This window comes from Nelumbo lutea, chromosome 4, assembly GCF_056320005.1.
Source record: "Nelumbo lutea isolate HS-2025 chromosome 4, American lotus-T2T, whole genome shotgun sequence".
NCBI classification, from domain to species: Eukaryota; Viridiplantae; Streptophyta; class Magnoliopsida; order Proteales; family Nelumbonaceae; genus Nelumbo; species Nelumbo lutea.
The window spans coordinates 56,508,826-56,525,835 of NC_142687.1; the positions used below are offsets into that span (position 1 = coordinate 56,508,826).

A 17,010-nucleotide genomic window follows, 5' to 3' on the forward strand; every position below is an offset into this window, starting at 1 on the left:
TTGGCCAGAGATGGTTGGTCCAGATTAGGCAAAGCACGTGGAGGGAAAATCATCCCGACCAAAACCATTTCGAATTCAGGTCGACCTAGATTGGCTTGTGATGGGTCGGGTCGGAGTGTGTGAATGTTAGTTGGACCAAACGGTCTAGATCAGATAGAGCAAGCAGCACCGAACCATCCCACCCGGTGTCTATTTGGATTTGGGTTGACCCGGATCAGTATAGGCTGGATTGGGTCAAACCGCATTGAATTGGTCCAGACTCAGGTCAAATTGATTTGAATTTATGTTGGGTGAAGTGTACTGATTGAAGACAACTAAATTTAGTCAATTATTAATAAAAAATTAATACATTAATTATAAATTATTTAATTCAAATGAAGAAAATAAAAAAAAAAAAAGCTAAGGAATTAATACTTATGTCTATAATAGTTAACCAATGGTTATCCACAACCCAACCCAACCCAACCCAACCCATTTAAATGGGTGGATTGGGTGATGGGTTGATCACACAACTTGCCAAATAAATGGATGGGTTGGGTGAATTAGATACTGGGTGGGTTGGGCGGGTTCAGCGGGTTGGGTTAAAAATTGCCACCCTAGATGCCTCCAGCAACATTTGATTTTTCTTAGAGGGTTCAAGGTCTAGCTCTGCAAGTACTAGGTTTGGCCAAGCTGTTTCTGTCATCTTGTTGGTTGTAGCTTCTATAGAGAGCTCCAGATGAATCTGAATAAACAAACTGATTGAATTACAGAGACACAGGTGAGACCATTACGAAGTGATGGAGAGCCTTAATTCACACTTTCTTTCCAATCCCCATCCATTTCTTGCCGGGCAACGTACCAATGGCCAGCACTGATCAGACGAAAAGCAGAGACATTTATTGTTGGACATCCATTTCTTCCTAGACAACGTACCAATCCCCATCCATTTCTTTCTGCACATCCATTTCTTTTCCTACATATATACGTCATAAACATCCACCTTGCCCCTCCAAACAAGAGGAAGAAAATTAGTGGAAGGGACTTTTTCAACCTGAAAAATTAGGTTCTTCTTCTCTGTATAACCACACCACCCGAAAGTGCCTTTTGGAAAATCTCATAGTCCAAATCATATTCATCCACCTTCTTCCCACCAACTCCAAGACGAATTGCCACTGCAACCTGATCCTTACCGACAAAACAATCGAGTTTGCCGGCCAGTTTGTCAAGATCGTCACTAAGAAGCGGAGCACTAGCTAGAGCATCCCAAAAGTCGGCAGGCTCCTCACCCTCATCAATGCTCAGAATTGGACCTTGCGCTCTCTCATAACGGACGACCTGGCAGGCAGCCACTCAACCACTCTAGCACGATAGCTAATTTGTGAAACTAATCAGACGTTAGGGGTTTAAAGCTTACCACCTTCTTTGTCGTTCATTCAACCTGCGCGTGAACAGTCTCCTCTCCTCTCCTTTGTCGTTCCTTCAAGTTGGAGTTGATCGAAGCTTACCACTTACTCGAGCTCCAAGAGTTCAGAAAATTATCATGGAGGTCGGAATGAAAGGCTACGCTTACCACCTGTGAACACTGTGCTCGGAATGAAGGGCTGCGCTTACCACTTCTCTCGATCCTTCAACCTAGATTACAGAGAAAGGGGTAAAGGGAAAAAATAAGAGAAAAGGGTAAAATGGTCCGAAAATTATCGTGAAGGTTAATTTTGGCATTATGAAAATGTTTAAATCGCATCTCACCTCACGTGATGGTTTCAGTGACTTTGAATTAATGCCAAGTATTGATTTGTCGTAAATTGAAAGTTCAGGTACTAGATTGTCACGTTTTAAAGTTTGAGTACTAAATTGGCACTAGGCCTGAAATACAAGATACTTAATCAGAAATTTTCCCTAAAATTAATATTGTGAATTTAATTACAAGAATTTAATGATAAAAAAAATGTATCTTAAATATAGGAATTAATGAGAGAATAGGAAAATATTTTTATTTCTAATTGGTTTTAAAATTTACATCCAATTTCCATCATTGATAAAAATATTTCTTATTTATCATACTTATTATTGTTTAATATGTATATTAAAAATGTTCCCAACTTTTTTTAATTTCTAATTTTTTTCATTTTATCTATTTTTTCATTTTATTATTTAATTGTAGCAACATGGATTAACCCATTTGACCCAAAATGGTTTAATTTCTTACCACCACCTAGATGTAAACTCTACTTTTTCTAGGTCGATTTTAAAAGTATAAGCTTTTATGTTATTGGAATTATTAATTTATTAAGTATGGATTTAATTAATAAAACTTAATAATGAAAAGAAACAAAAATGCAAGGTTTTTAAAACCGACACAGACAATGGACCGATTAGGGGTTCGGTTTTCGTGTCAAACGATTTGACTATTCGAACCAAATGGTTGGCCCGTTCTAACAAAAAAAATAAAAAAATAAAAAATAAAAAAATAGTCAAAACCGTCGAACGGTTCAAATGGTTCAACCGTCTGATTCAACAGTTTTTTACCAAGTCAATGTTTTATGGGAAAATTTTGGTTTTGAGAAAAATGGAACTAGTCACCTATTCGGTTTGTGGTTTTTCTGGTCCAACCGTCCGGTCCGGTTTTGAAAACCATGCAAAAATGACTTAAATATAAGATTCATTGAACATGAATGCAAGTTAATAAATTAAATATTGGATTTATTGAGAAAGAATTCAATGCATTGAATATCATAAATTTACCTCTTTTTAGCTCATTTAATATCAATAACTGATTACCCTATTTGCCATCACTTTTTATCAATCAACTTAAATGTAAAGGGGTAAGTTTTGTCCTAAAAAAATTCAGAAATATTCTTGAGGCCATGCTTGCCCACCACTGAGAGTGAAGTAAATGGTTTTGTTTTCAAATTACTTTTCAAAATATTTGTTTTTATACTATTAAAACCAATATTGTGGATTTAATTATAAAAATTTAATGATGAGAAAAATATATCTTAAACATAGGATTTAATGAGAGAGAATAGGAAAATAATTTTATTTCTAATTGGTCAATTTCCATCATTAATAAAAACATTTCTTATTTATCATACTTGTTATTGTTTAATATGTATATTAAAAATATTCTCAATTTTTCTAATTTCTATTTTTTCATTTTATCTATTTTCATTTTTATTATTTAATCATGGTAACATGGATTAACCCATTTGATCCAAAATGATTTAATTTTTTACCACTACCTAGATGAAAACTCTATTTTTTCTAGGTAGATTTTAAAAGTATAAACTTTTATGTTATTGAAATTATTAATTTATTAAGTATGGATTTAATTAATAGAACTTAATGATGAGAAGAAACAAAAATAACTTAAATATAAGATTCATTGAATATAAATTCAAGTTAATAAATTAAATATTGGGTTTATTGAGAGGGAATTGAATGCATTGAATATCACAAAATTACCTCTTTTCAACTCATTTAATATCAATAACTGATTACCCTATTTGCCCTCACTTTTTATTAATAAATTTAAATCTAGAAGGGTAAATTTTGTCCTCAAAAAAATCCAAAAATATTCTTGACGCCATTCATTCTTTTTAAAGTAGTATATATTTATTTATAATATTATGGAATTATCCATTTGACCCAAATAGTTGAACTACTTACCCACCACCTAGATGAAAAATATGATTTCATTTCTATGTTTATTTTAAAAATATAAAATTTTATTATATTAATAATTATTGTATATGGATTTATTAGTGGAATTTAACGATGATAAACAAAAGTATAAATGTTGGATTCAATGAGAGAGAATGTGATTTATTTAATGACTTAAATGTGAGGTTAAATGAGAGGTAATTGAATGAATTTAATGGTATTCTTTTAATTACATTTTTTGCCCTTGCAATGGAAATGAACTAAATTCAAGATGAGGGGCATTTCAGTAAAGAAAAATTCCAAAAGCCAATACCTCCTCATTCACGCTTTTATAAATATTATAGATAAATGCTCCTTTTAACCTTGTGACCTTAATCCTTAGGACATATCGGAGATTTGCAAGACCCTTAATTTCAAATTCAGTTAAGCAATCTTGAGATATCATCCCCTATGATAACAATATCATCGAAGTATACTATCAACATAGTTGCATTACCATTAACTCTCCTAATAAAGAAGGTATGGTCAACTTGATATTGTGTGAAGCCAATTTTCAAGACTACTTTTCTAAATCTATTAAACCAAGTTCTAAGTGACTGTTTAAGTGGAAAATATTTCCTTCACTTCTAGGGATGTTCACTCTTTGAGAAAGATCCATGTACACCTCATCCTAAAGGTTGCAGTTAAGGAAGACATTCTTAACATCCATTTGATATAAGGGCTAAGAATAGTAGGCAATAAGAGACATAACAACTCTAATTAAATACATCTTGGCTATAGGAGCAATGGTTTCCTAGTAATCAACACCATACGATTAAGTGTACCCTTTCACCACAAAGTGAGCTTTATACCTTTCAATTGAATCATTAGCTTTATGATTCATGGTGTATACCCACTTACATCCAACAAGAACTTTAACATCTAAAAGAGAAACTATTTCCCATATTTGGTTTTTTTCAAGGGTCTCCATTTCCTAACTCATAACATCCTCCCAATAAGGAAACTAGACCTCCTTGGTAACATTATGATGGATAAAAATAGAATAAATGGAAGAGATAGAGGAACAATAGGAGAGTGATAACATCTTTTAGGGGTTCATTGCCCTAAGTAGTGAATTTAGCCCAACCTCTTTTAAGGGTAGGGCCAAACCCTTATAGATTTGTATGTGACCTTTGTGAAGTCCCATGCCATACAATATTAGGCCCAAAATGGCCGTGCAACACTTGGGGATGTGAGAATTTAAGGAAAATGGGCCTAACGCCCATTACTAGTATGATTAATTAAGTTGTCACATTACAACTTAAGTTGTCATGTGAATTGGGTCAGAACTGGGTATGGTTCTGGATATAGAGCACCTATCCTCTTAAGAGGATAATGCCTCTTAAAAGAGTTCAGATCCAAATCAGATTTTGATAATCTCCTAATTAGATTAGGTGAGTGCTCCATATAAGGGGATTAAGAAAAAGAGGGCAAACAAAACTTGTTTTCTTCACTCTCGTGCTCTCTCATCTTTTCTCTTCTCTCTTCTCTCCTAGAAACTCTATCACAACAAAGACTTTTCAAGAATTAATCTTAATCAAATTTTCTTCTAGTTTTTGAAAGAAAAAATTGAAGAATATCAAGCTCACACATTCCATTCGATCCAAGCAAGTTGGATAGAAAATTTACTAAAACAAGTGTTGTTGAACCAGTTTCTCTCGTACACTATGCCATCTTCAGTTGGAGGCCAATTTTGGAACTGTTATTGGGTATGAACTTTCTTTTTGTGAATTGAGATTGTGGTCTCCGTATCAGATACAATCTCCTTTCAATTTGGTGTCAAATCTGGTCCGATTCAATGCAAGATTGATTAGAAAAATTCAGTTTTCAAAATCATCAAAATTCAATTCCCGAGATGGATTAGAAAAATTTTTGAAATTCGCCCAACCATCTAGTATGGTTCAACCATCCATGAGATGGACTCAAACCCTTCCAAAAAAACACATTGGACCAAAATATGGTTGGCATTCTTGGTAGAAGGGGACTTACAACATTCACACTTTAAGGTAACGAGGATTCCCTAGAGGTGTAAAGTGGGTCGTGCTGGGCCAACATGGCACAACCCATGGGTAGCCCGCACTAAAGGCGAGCCATGCCATGCTGACCCACAGGCCATCACGAGCCGTGCCGCCCCCCCCGGTGGAAATTTTGGATGTCAACACGGCCCACAATGCAGGCCCAGGCGGGCCCGTGCTGTGCTACGGGCCTGGGCTGGGCTGGGCTGGGCCATAGGTGGGCCTTGGTCCTGGGCCGAATTGGGCTGCACTGTTTTTATTTTTTTTTATTTTTGATTTCTTTTCTAAGTAAAATTGTAAAACTAAAATATTTAACTTTCCTTTGAACTTTGGGAATTGGGAACTATTTAAAAAATAAAAAAATGAGAAATCTACGTCATCTAACACATAATGGCATAAATGAAAAAAAGTACTTAACCGAACTGAAATAAGAATGATGGAATAACAAATTGGAAGAAAAATAGGAATTTTATTTCATTTAAATTTGAATGGTACAAAGTACAAATACAATGATTGGACCATTGCATACTTGGATGAATCATGAATGAAATATGAAAATGGAATAAATTAATAAAATATAAAAAATATTATATGATTACAAATTGAAAATACAAAAGTACATTGTTAAAAAATTAAAAAACAATATATCAAATAAATTAAATAAAATTAAAAAACTTACAATAATTTGAAAAAATAAAAAATTCTATACAAGTAGTCAAATTCATGAATCATCATTCATGACTTTCATCATCTGCTTCGGCTGAAATATCCGATATAGTATCATACCTTCCCTTGTCTTGTAATTTATCTTCTACATCTAGCCAATCCTTGAAGCAGATGCACATCTCTATGCTCTCATCGTTCATGCAGCTTTTTCTGTCATTCAACACTTTGGTATCTGTAGTAAAACAAGACTCCAATGGAACTGTAGACACCTGAGGGGTTAGTAGATCACGTGCCATGGTGGCCAGAACCGAATAATTTTTTGAATGTTCACTACACCAGGATAAAATATCAAAATTATTTGATCCTTCACCTAAATTAGAAAAATTTGCTTGTAAATAAAAATTAAATTTAGTAAATTAAGTTATTATAGAACTAACAGATTTTTGCCTTCTACTTATTAAATAAAAAAGTTTTTCTCTTCTACTACTGGGCTCAAGGTCAGAAGTAAAAGAAGATGATGAACAAGTTGTAGGAATATTTCCTACAACTTCAGATTCATAGAATCTCTTATACAGTTAGTCATTTCCTAGTCTTCCTCAAATATTATATCATTAGGCCTTTTTAAATTGTAAAAAAAAAATTGTTTATGAGATATACAACTTTCTAACATAGCATAGGTAGAATTCCACCTATGCTTTACATCTAATATAAAATGTTTATATTTTAAACCATAATTTTGGCATAAATATTTAAATTCTTGTTTTCTTGCCCCTCAACTTTTTATATATATAATACAATTTCTAATTTTTGAAATATGAGTAGAAATAATATTCAAGGCATCTTGAATACATAAATTTAAGATGTGACATGCACATCTAATATGAAATAATTTACCATTTAAGCATGGTTTTAATTGAGATTTTAAAATATTTATTGCAAAATTATTATTGCTGGCATTATCAAAACTATTAGAAAACAATTTGTTTTCTATTCCATAAGCATGCAAAGTATTTAAAATACTTGCAGCAATAGCTGGGCCACTACGTGGCCCTTCAAGCCTAGTAAAACTTAAAATTCTTTTATTCAAAAGTCAATTTTCATCAATGAAATGGCTGGTAACACAAATATAACTAATATTAAATTTGGATGTCCAAGTATCCAAAGTAATTGCAACTTTAGAATTAAGATTTGCTAACAAAGAAATTAAATTTTGTTTATATGAATAAAAAATTTGTAAAGCATCAATTCTTATAGTATTCCTAGAAACTTTTTTATATTGTTGGTTTATAGAACTATGCAACCATTTTTATAGCTTTGGATATTCAGCTAATATAAATGGTTGTTCTGCATGTACAATATACTTAGCAAGTTCTTGTCTCATTTTTTCTTGTGAATATTTAAAAGTACCAAAACTAGCCCCCCTCCCCATCTGTGTTTGAGTTGTTTCTCTCCTTTCATCTTCCACTCGCTCATGTGTGAGCAGATGTCTGATCAAATGACCCATACCACCCTTGCTACAATAACTAAAATATTTCCTACATTTTTGGAAAACGGCCCTTTTCCCCTTCCCCTCAATATCCTCTACTTTGAAAACTTTCTAAACTGGGCTACTCAGCTTAGAAGCCCTCCTTTTTCCCCTAGTATCACTACTACCGGGGGTAAAAGTTCCACTTCGATCGACATCAATCGCATCAGTGCTAACACTATTGATGATACGATTGAGTATCATCAATGGTGAGCATGTTGGTGAATCGGTTTTCAAAAGAGATGGCCATTCTTTTTAATTCTAAAAAGATAAAAATTAATTTAATTCGACTTACCCGGATTGCCGATTCAAAATCCCATCTAGGTCGCACCCAGGTCGCGCGCAGGTCGCACAGGCGCGCGTCAGGCCGCGTGTAGGTCACGCTAGGCCGGCCAGACTAATGCCCGGGTGGGTCACCAACTTCGTAAGTTTGTTGGCTGGGTGTTTACCTAGTTGTCACGAGGTGCCACGTGTCACAATTTCACTAGAGGGCCAAATCTGCCCTTATCAATTACTTTTTGGGGAAATTGTCCAAAACTCACCATGAGTTTTCAGCATCTCTCTTAAACTCACCACAACTTTTCAAAATGTCTAAAACTCACAATGTCACTAACATGACATCCAAGCCTCCCAAATTGAGATACTTGAGCTGGTTGAGCAAGCTTTCTTCTTGTTGAAAGTCAAAACTTCAATAAAGTTTAGACTTGAGAATTGGAGGATGCAGAATCAGACAATCAGCTAATCAGAATTTCTCAGATTGCAGATAATTGAGAATGTATGAGTATGAGAGAGAGAGAGAAAAAAAATTAAGAGAATTGTTGAATTGGTGTGATGAGAATGGTGGAGGATAGGGCTATTTATAGGAATTAAACACAATTCAATTGCCTAAAATACCCAAAAAACTATCTGTTATTTAGCTGTTGGGAGGGGTATTTTGGTTATTGTAAAGTTACTTATAACTTTACCCAAAATGCCCTCCTAAACTAGTTGTTGTATAGCTGTTAGGGGGGCATTTATGTCATTTTTTCAACCTCCCATATATTCTCAAGCAGGCCAAGCGTGGCCCTCTACGGGCTGTGCTACGAGCCGTGTTGGCACGCGGGCAGCGGGCGGCACGGCATGAGCTATCGTGCCATGCTGTGTTGGCTCATGGGCCTTGAACCCCCGACCCAGCATGGCACGTACCTTCGTGCCAGGCCTAGCACGGCCTATAGGCCTTCGTATCATGCCGGGCCACGGTGGCTCGGCCCAATTTACACCTCTAGGATTCCCAAGGTCTAAATATCAGAGTCTACTCCCACACGGTCCTGAAGTAATTTCCATATAAAAAAAGAAATTTTAGTGGAAACCAAACTACACCAAACTATTTTGCTCCAAGCCACTAGAGGTTTGGGGGAATGAAGGGAATTCCAGGCTTGTTTAAGGGGAAAAAAATCCTATCCAACCCATGCACCTAAGCAATGGTACCAATTTTGTTGAAAATGTTAATATCCGAGTGGGTAATAACATCAACCAAATGCTATGGTAAAGTGGGGGTAACTTCCTCAAGATGCCATTCTCTAGAAGTTTAATTTTCCTTCATAATCATCTATTAAATAAATCAAATAACCATCCTCTAACTGCCTATCCAACCAAAAGTTTAATTTTCCTTCTTGATGTTTTGTAGCTTTTGGAGGGCAAAGTGTTACATAGAAGTGGCCATGCTTAAGATACTATGCTTTAAAGAAATGATCCCAATGCATATCTTCAAAAAGCACCCTCCAGAAAGCTTTCAATTTCAAAGTTAAGTTCAGATCTTTGAGGTTCTTAATTTGCAAGCCACTTCCCTCAAGAGGAGCTGTAGTTTTCTCCCAGTTTAACCAACTATATCTTTGTTCCATCTTGGATCCCGAGCAAAGAAAACCAACCAACAACCTTCTAATTCTTCTGAGCACAGATATGGGGGTATCATTGGCTATCAAGAGATGTATAGGAATGCTATTTAGAACATGCTATAAGAGGATACTTTTTCTACCCCAGAGAGAAGCCAACCCTTCCAGCCAGCAATTTTTGCATTTATCTTTTCAACAAAATCACCAAAATAAATTGGTTTTACCCTTTCCTACTATGTAAAGCCTTACTAGTTGTGGAAAAGCAACTTTTTCTCACATTAACCAATTGTTCGAAGCATTCTGTTAGATAGTGTATGCCCTTAGCTCCAATCAGAATGATGTACATTATGACATTTATTGTAAATGAATAAATTACATATTTGATTCATGTTATTATGGTGTGTTTCTGTGTAATACCCTTAAACTGGACACATATGAGACTCGTGTTAGTTTAGAATCTTCACAGCCATTGGATAGATCTAGGGAGATTTATCCTGCCAAGGCTGAAACTGATGTGCCACCAAGTTGGTTGGGGTGGCTTGTCTCAGCTGCTAGGGTGAGACCTGAGGTACATGCAGTGTGGGTTTTCTTGAAACCCTGAACCGGACCAGAATCCCAATATTGCCCTGGACCTTGGAGATTGATGGGCAAAACTGGAATGCTACACATGACCCCTAGACTCGATTATGATACTGCATTAGGTGTCGGATTTGACTGTCTTTGATATGCCAATCAGTGAGATCCTTAGAGGGGGTCAAAACCTGGGTATGTTGGGACAGTCCGAGAATTCATCTGAGTGGGTGATCATAGTGACAGGATCAGCCCCTTTGTCAGACAAAGTGAATGATCGGGGATACACTCTCTCTGCAGATAAGATAAGGGCTTATCCTTATCTCATAAAGAGAGTCTAGATCCAAATACAGATTTGGATTAGGAAGCTCCTAATGAGGGCGAACCCTACTTCACCCAACAAGATCTCAGATCCAAGAGAGAAGACAACTCTAGTGAGACTGACGCCTTCTTCTGCTCTTGCCTCCCTCTATTGTTGCTGCCATTGCCAGTTCATTCTACACTAGTAGGAGAGATCAAGAAGTGTTCTTGATATCAGTTTTTGGTGCTCACTCACCCTCTATCGAATTCTTGCTGAAGAGTTCGGTTCTTGGGAAGAACCACCTACTAATTCTGCTCCACCCTACTCTGTGTCATCTTCAGTAGGAGCAGTCTTTGGCATTCTCCTTGGGCGTGAACACCTTCATTGGGAGTTACTACTAGTCTGTATTAGGTATATCCCTCTCCTACCTTTTGGTTTCAGATCTGGTTTGGTTTAGGGTTCAAGACTGATCCTTGAAAATGCAGTTTTCTAAAACAGAGAATATGATTCCCACATGGGAGAGAGAGAAAATTTTGAAATTTCGCCCTACCTTCCTGCAAGGTTCGGCTATCCATATGATGAATCTCTCATCCCTTCAATGGTATCAAAGCCAGGTTCAAGTCTTGAACCAAAATTAGATCAGATCTGAACCTGCACAAATGGGCAGAAGGCGTTCTACCCAATTTGCGCAGATAATTGATTTTCTAGGAAATCGGTTCCCAGATTAAGGGCTGTTAATATGAAATTAGATCTTTATAAATATGAATCATATTTAGAATAGTTCTTTATATTTTTCCTGATTTATGGGTTGTTCGTACGGTGGAGATCGAAGTCTTTATTGGCGCAACAAATATGCGATTTTGTAGTTCATTTACTTTTGGTCTGTAATTAATTATTTTTAAGTTTCTAGACTGAATGTATAGGAATTTGATTTGATGTAATATTAATAGAAAATTAGGGTTTTCTATTTTATTTTCATTCAAAATCGAAGCTGATTACGCAGAAGGAGGAGATTTCGCAAATTAGGAATTCACTATCTGCGATTTGTAGTTTGTGAAACTGCAAACTATGATCTAACATCTGTTTTGCAGGTAGCAGATGTGCGAACAGCCCTAGTATTGATTCTTGATCATTTTTAATCAGTAATTTAATTTCAGATCAATTTCTTGAATTAACTCTTGAATTAAAAATCAAACCTTAGACCCATACGAACCAGATTGGACCAAACAGGTTGGACCGAATCTGTGGTTCGATGGGGGCTGTTCTCAGCCCTAATTTCCCACTCTTGGGTCAAGAGATTGATATTTAATTGCAACACCTAATTCGGCCCACATCTGTAAGGCCTAGTTTTAAAGTGTTAAAACTACTTAAGCCCACTAACTACATAAAAGCTATATGGGCCGAACTGCTCTTTGCTATTCAGCCCATACACCTAGATAATATTAATCAGTAATATTATGGATAATTATGGGCTTTAATAATGGGCTTTACAGATATTAATTGATTGGATCAATTTTATCCCTACATGTGATGTATGAATGTGTGATGTGCAACGTTCATGGGCCATAAGTACTTGGCCTATGCTGATATGGCAATGGCTCTTGCGCACACCATGGCTGAATGCATATCATTGTCATGGTGTCGTTAAGATCATTGGATGATTTTCTTTCGTGGTGGGCCCCACACCTCTCGTGAAGAGGAACCGTGCGGAACCTAGCCGTTTAAGGCCACCGAAATCTGGCTTTATGAAAGTCAGTGGGAGCCACTTTGGTTTGACCTAAATTAAACTAGGGCGTAACTTTCGTTCCCTCCTGAAATATGGGTGCATGTGATAGGGAGATTCATATGATGAACTCTCTAAAGGCCTTCCATCATTACCATAAAATTGGGCTATCCATTTCCTGTTGGATCTATTGGAATGTTTCATAAGATGATAGAGGCATCATAAACCAATGTGGGAGGGGCCTATCCTAAAATAGAAGACTCTCTCATGGTACTTTGGCATTCACGAATATCATGGGTGAGCACTCATTGGACAGAAAGGTTTAACCTAAAATGGCAATGAACCTTGTCTGACAGAGGCCAAAGGGAAAGCTCATACGATGAGTGGATATGATCTTTCACAGATAGGTGGTGGGGTAATGCAACTTAAACAGTTGGCTCCATGCACCCTATGTGATTTCCCACATTTCTAGAAACATAATTCATAGTCTCCGTCATTGAGATAGGAGGGAAATCTCAGAGATGAACAAATGGGAATGGAACATAGATTAAAAATCATATCTATGTGGATAACATGAATCAATTTAGGTTGTGGACTAATGCTTGCTTTTTATTAGAATTGGCAAACGGACAATTCGCTAAGTTGTTGGACGGCAACAAACTAAAGGGCCTAAACTATGCCGACTGGTACCATAATCTTATGCTGGTCTTTACGTCTGAAAAATTGGACAAAGTAGCAAAGAATCCTACCCCGGAGCGTCCGAATGATAGGGCTTTTGAGGCTCGAAGGAGGGATTGCCAGGAATGGGAAGAAAAGAATTCCCTAGCCCGCTGCTACATCATAGCTTCCTTGGATAATCCAATACAGAGCTAGTTCGATTAGATCGAATTGTCAAAGGACATATTGGATAGTCTGAGGACGATGTATGAGGAGTAGAATCGTTCTACTCGTCACAAGGTCCTGAAACAGTTCATGACTGCACAGATGTCCAAGAACCAGCAGGTTCATGACTGTTGTCTTCGGATGAAGGGTACATCAATGAACTTGAGGCTCTTGGATCCAGGCTTGACCATGTCACAAAGGTAGATGCCATCCTGAATTCTCTGCCTCATTCCTTTAATCAGTTCATCATGAACTATAGGATGAACAACCTGAACGACAGCATCCGAGAACTCAACAATATGTTGTAGGGGGCCGAAGAACTGATAAAGAATGATGAGCCCATAGCCATGCTTGTTGAAGTTGGCAAATCAGGCAAGAATAAGAAGAGGGCTAAGAGAAAGCCCCAGAAGAAGGCTACTAAGTCCAAGAAGCAGAAGAAGGATAGAGCATCAAATGCTTGTCACTTCTGCAAGCAGACCGGCCACTAGAAGAGGAATTTTCCTCAATACCTGGAATCCAAGAAACAAGGTAATTTCGAATCCCGTTTCATAAAAACCAATTTGTTGGTAACTTCTGCTTCCTGGTGTATTAACTCTGGGGCATCAACTAATACGTGTAACTCACTGCAGGGGTTCAGGATAAGCAGAAGACTGAGTGACGAACTCTTTACTTGGGGACTTTTGCAAGTGTTGCAGCTACGGCTATAAGAACCGTAGAGTTATTTTTCAAAGAAGGATTTATTGTACTAAAAGATTGCTTTTATGTATAGAATTTGAAAATAATTTTGATTTCTATTTCAAAATTGTGTGCGGATGGATATTCTATTTTTTTTGATAATACGATTATTGTTAAAAGAAATAACAAATTCATTGCATACGGAGAACTTGATAATGGTCTCTATGTTCTTCTTCCTTCTCTGGAAACTAACATAGACAAAACTATGTCGGTTGATATCCCCAAGAAAAGAATCCATGATACAGTCAATCACACGTGCCTATGGCATTACCGACTTGACCATATTAATATAGATTGTATCACAAGGTTGGTAAAGGATGGTCCTTTGGATTTTCTAACTGTAGAAGATCTTCCCACTTGTGAACCTTGCCTTCAGGGTAAGATAACAAAATGACCATTTAACGGTAAGCCTGAAAGATGTACATGCACGTTTGACCTTATACATACTGATGTATGTGGTCCCCTGAGTGTTAGGACTCGTAACCAGCACGTGTATTGTATTACATTCACCGATGATTATTCTCGGTATGGTTATGTGTACTTAATGAGACACAAAGGAAGATGTCTAATACAGATCCAAGAACAAGAAACTGAGAAGAGTCCTTCCAGATCTAAATTCTTGATGTAATCTTAGAAAGATAAAAGGGATTGAGTTCAATAGATAAAGAGATAAGAATAGGATTAGAATAGGACTTTCTATTCTTGTAAGATAAACTTCAAGAGGAAGTAGGAGACCACCACCTCCCATTTAAGCTATATAAAAGAGGGGGCAGACCAGCCTTGGGGCACTCAATCTCTAGAGGGGATCACAAATGGCATTGAGCAATCAGTCAAGAGAGGAGAAAAGAAGTCAAGAAACAGAGGGAAGGTGATCAAGAATTCAAGAAACTTCAAGAAGAAGGTATCGGCAAGAAGAGGAGATCTCAGCACCATGGACGAATTGAAGAGTTCTTTCTTTCCCTTTGTTTGCTTTAATTCTCTTATCATGAACTGATTTGTTTCTTGCTAGGGCTGTGGAAAGCCTAACCATGTTAATGAATATATTTTTATCTTTATGATTTATCCAAGATTGTGATTTCCATATAGTCTATGAATTATTGTGCTTAATGCAATTAAGAGCTTGGCCACCTCTTAATTGATTTGTGTTATGTGAATGAATCGAGAGAGGAATTCACATAATCGGCTGAATAATTCATAGTGTGAATTAAATGGTATATAGAGATATATATACATGATTCATCTGAATTTAATGGTTTTTCTTGGACTTAATGCATTTCCATCTTGAGAATTCTACTCGAGAAATCGAAGGGTTACCTGATGGACGTAGTTTTAATATATCTCAGGAGAGAATATTAAATAAATTTGGAAGACCTCGGCTTATGGGAATGACAAATAATCTTGGTTAATTGAATCCATTAATATTCATTACATTGGTTAGGTGGACCTAAAAGTCCTAGCGATTTCATCCATTGCATATTCGATTATTGATCATTGCTTATATTTTTTTTTCTAGTTTTTAATTTTAGTAGTTCTTGCTCAAATCTGAATTTCATTTGTCTAGATAAATAGGGAGGATGATAGTACTAATACTTATTTTGTTAAATCCCCGTGGGAACGATATTTTTATACTACTGGATAAATAGTGCACTTGCTAGGGTTATATATTTATAGCTATCAAGTTTTTGGTGCCGTTGCCAGGGATTTAATCCTAAAATAATATTATAACTTGTTGACCTTGATTAATTTGGATTTTTTTATTATTACTATTTTTATTTTGTTATTATTTTATTTTTATTCTTTATATTTTATTTTTATTCTACTTGTTCGATTTCTCGCTAGTTCAGATTTGCTAGTGCATGACACGCACTAGACAGGAAGGACTAGCTGAATTCGATCCAGAAATTGAAAGGACCCTTCACTTGTTGCAAAGGGCCAAAAAAGGTAAGACAATAGAGGAGGTTGTTATTGGCGAACTAGCAATACAATTGGAAGGAGAGATGGCAGAAGGAAATTGCACCCTATTGGACTATGCATGTCCAAACATTGATGGGGCGACATCCAGCATTTGCAAGCCCACCATTCATGCCAATAATTTTGAAATCAAGCCTGCAATAATTCAGATGATCCAAACAAGTATTCAGTTTAGTGGGTTACCAAGTGATGACCCTAATGCACACATTGTTAACTTCTTGGAAATATGTGATAATGGAGTTAGTGATGATGCTATTAGGCTTAGATTATTTCCTTTTTCATTGCGTGATAGAGCTAAAGATTGGCTTAACTCACTCCCTGTAGGAAGTATCACCACTTGGAATGATCTAACCCAAAAAATTTTGGCTAAATATTTTCCACCCTCTAAAGCAGCAAAGTTAATAAATGATATTACTACTTTTGCTCAATTTAAGAGGGAATCCTTGTATGAAGCATGAGAACCATTCAAGGAGATGCTTAGGAAGTGTCCTCACCATGGGATACCAACTTGGCGACAGATTCAGACTTTTTATAATGGTATTACCCCCTCTAACCGATCCATTATTGATGCAGCCGCAGGTGGTACGATCATGAGGAAAACTCCAGAGGAAGCATATGACCTAGTGGAGGAGATGGTATCAAACAACTACCAGTGGAGCAATGACCGAACCAATCAGAGGGGAGTACACATTGATTCCTTTGCATCCCTATCTGTGCAAATAGGTAATCTGAACAAGAGACTGGATAATTGTAGTATTGCAGTCATTAATACACCATCTAGCTTCTCATGTGATTTATGTGGTCAAATAGGACATACTAATACTGATTGTCAATTAAATAGTCCTTTTATTTTCCATGAGAATGCTAATTTTATCTCTCATGCTGGCAGGTCAAACTTCAACCCATACTCAAATACATACAACCCAGGGTGGAGGAATCATCCGAACTTTTCATGGAGTAACAATCAACAAAAGGCACCCATGGGTTTCCAACTACAGCTGCCTCCACGAGAAAAAAAGAGTAATCTGGAAGAAATGATCTCTAAGTTCATTAATGCTACTGAAACAAGG

At 36.5% G+C, this 17,010-nt stretch overlaps 1 long non-coding RNA gene and 1 other non-coding gene across 3 annotated transcripts; both read right to left on the minus strand.

The window, feature by feature from the left end:
• Positions 1 to 402: 402 nt before the first annotated feature.
• On the minus strand, positions 403 to 1,617 carry LOC148860729 (uncharacterized). 2 transcript variants are annotated; one of them, XR_016113391.1, is made up of 2 exons: positions 1,397 to 1,617; positions 403 to 1,317 (listed from the first exon to the last, which is right to left on the minus strand). It is a non-coding gene; the product is annotated as an uncharacterized LOC148860729 (long non-coding RNA). The 2 variants fall into 2 exon arrangements; XR_016113393.1 differs by having other exon boundaries at positions 1,400 to 1,616.
• A 14,718-nt stretch (positions 1,618 to 16,335) lies between these two features.
• On the minus strand, positions 16,336 to 16,442 carry LOC148860730 (small nucleolar RNA R71). Its single transcript, XR_016095251.1, has one exon. It is a non-coding gene; the product is annotated as a small nucleolar RNA R71 (small nucleolar RNA).
• Between the last annotated feature and the right edge of the window lie 568 nt (positions 16,443 to 17,010).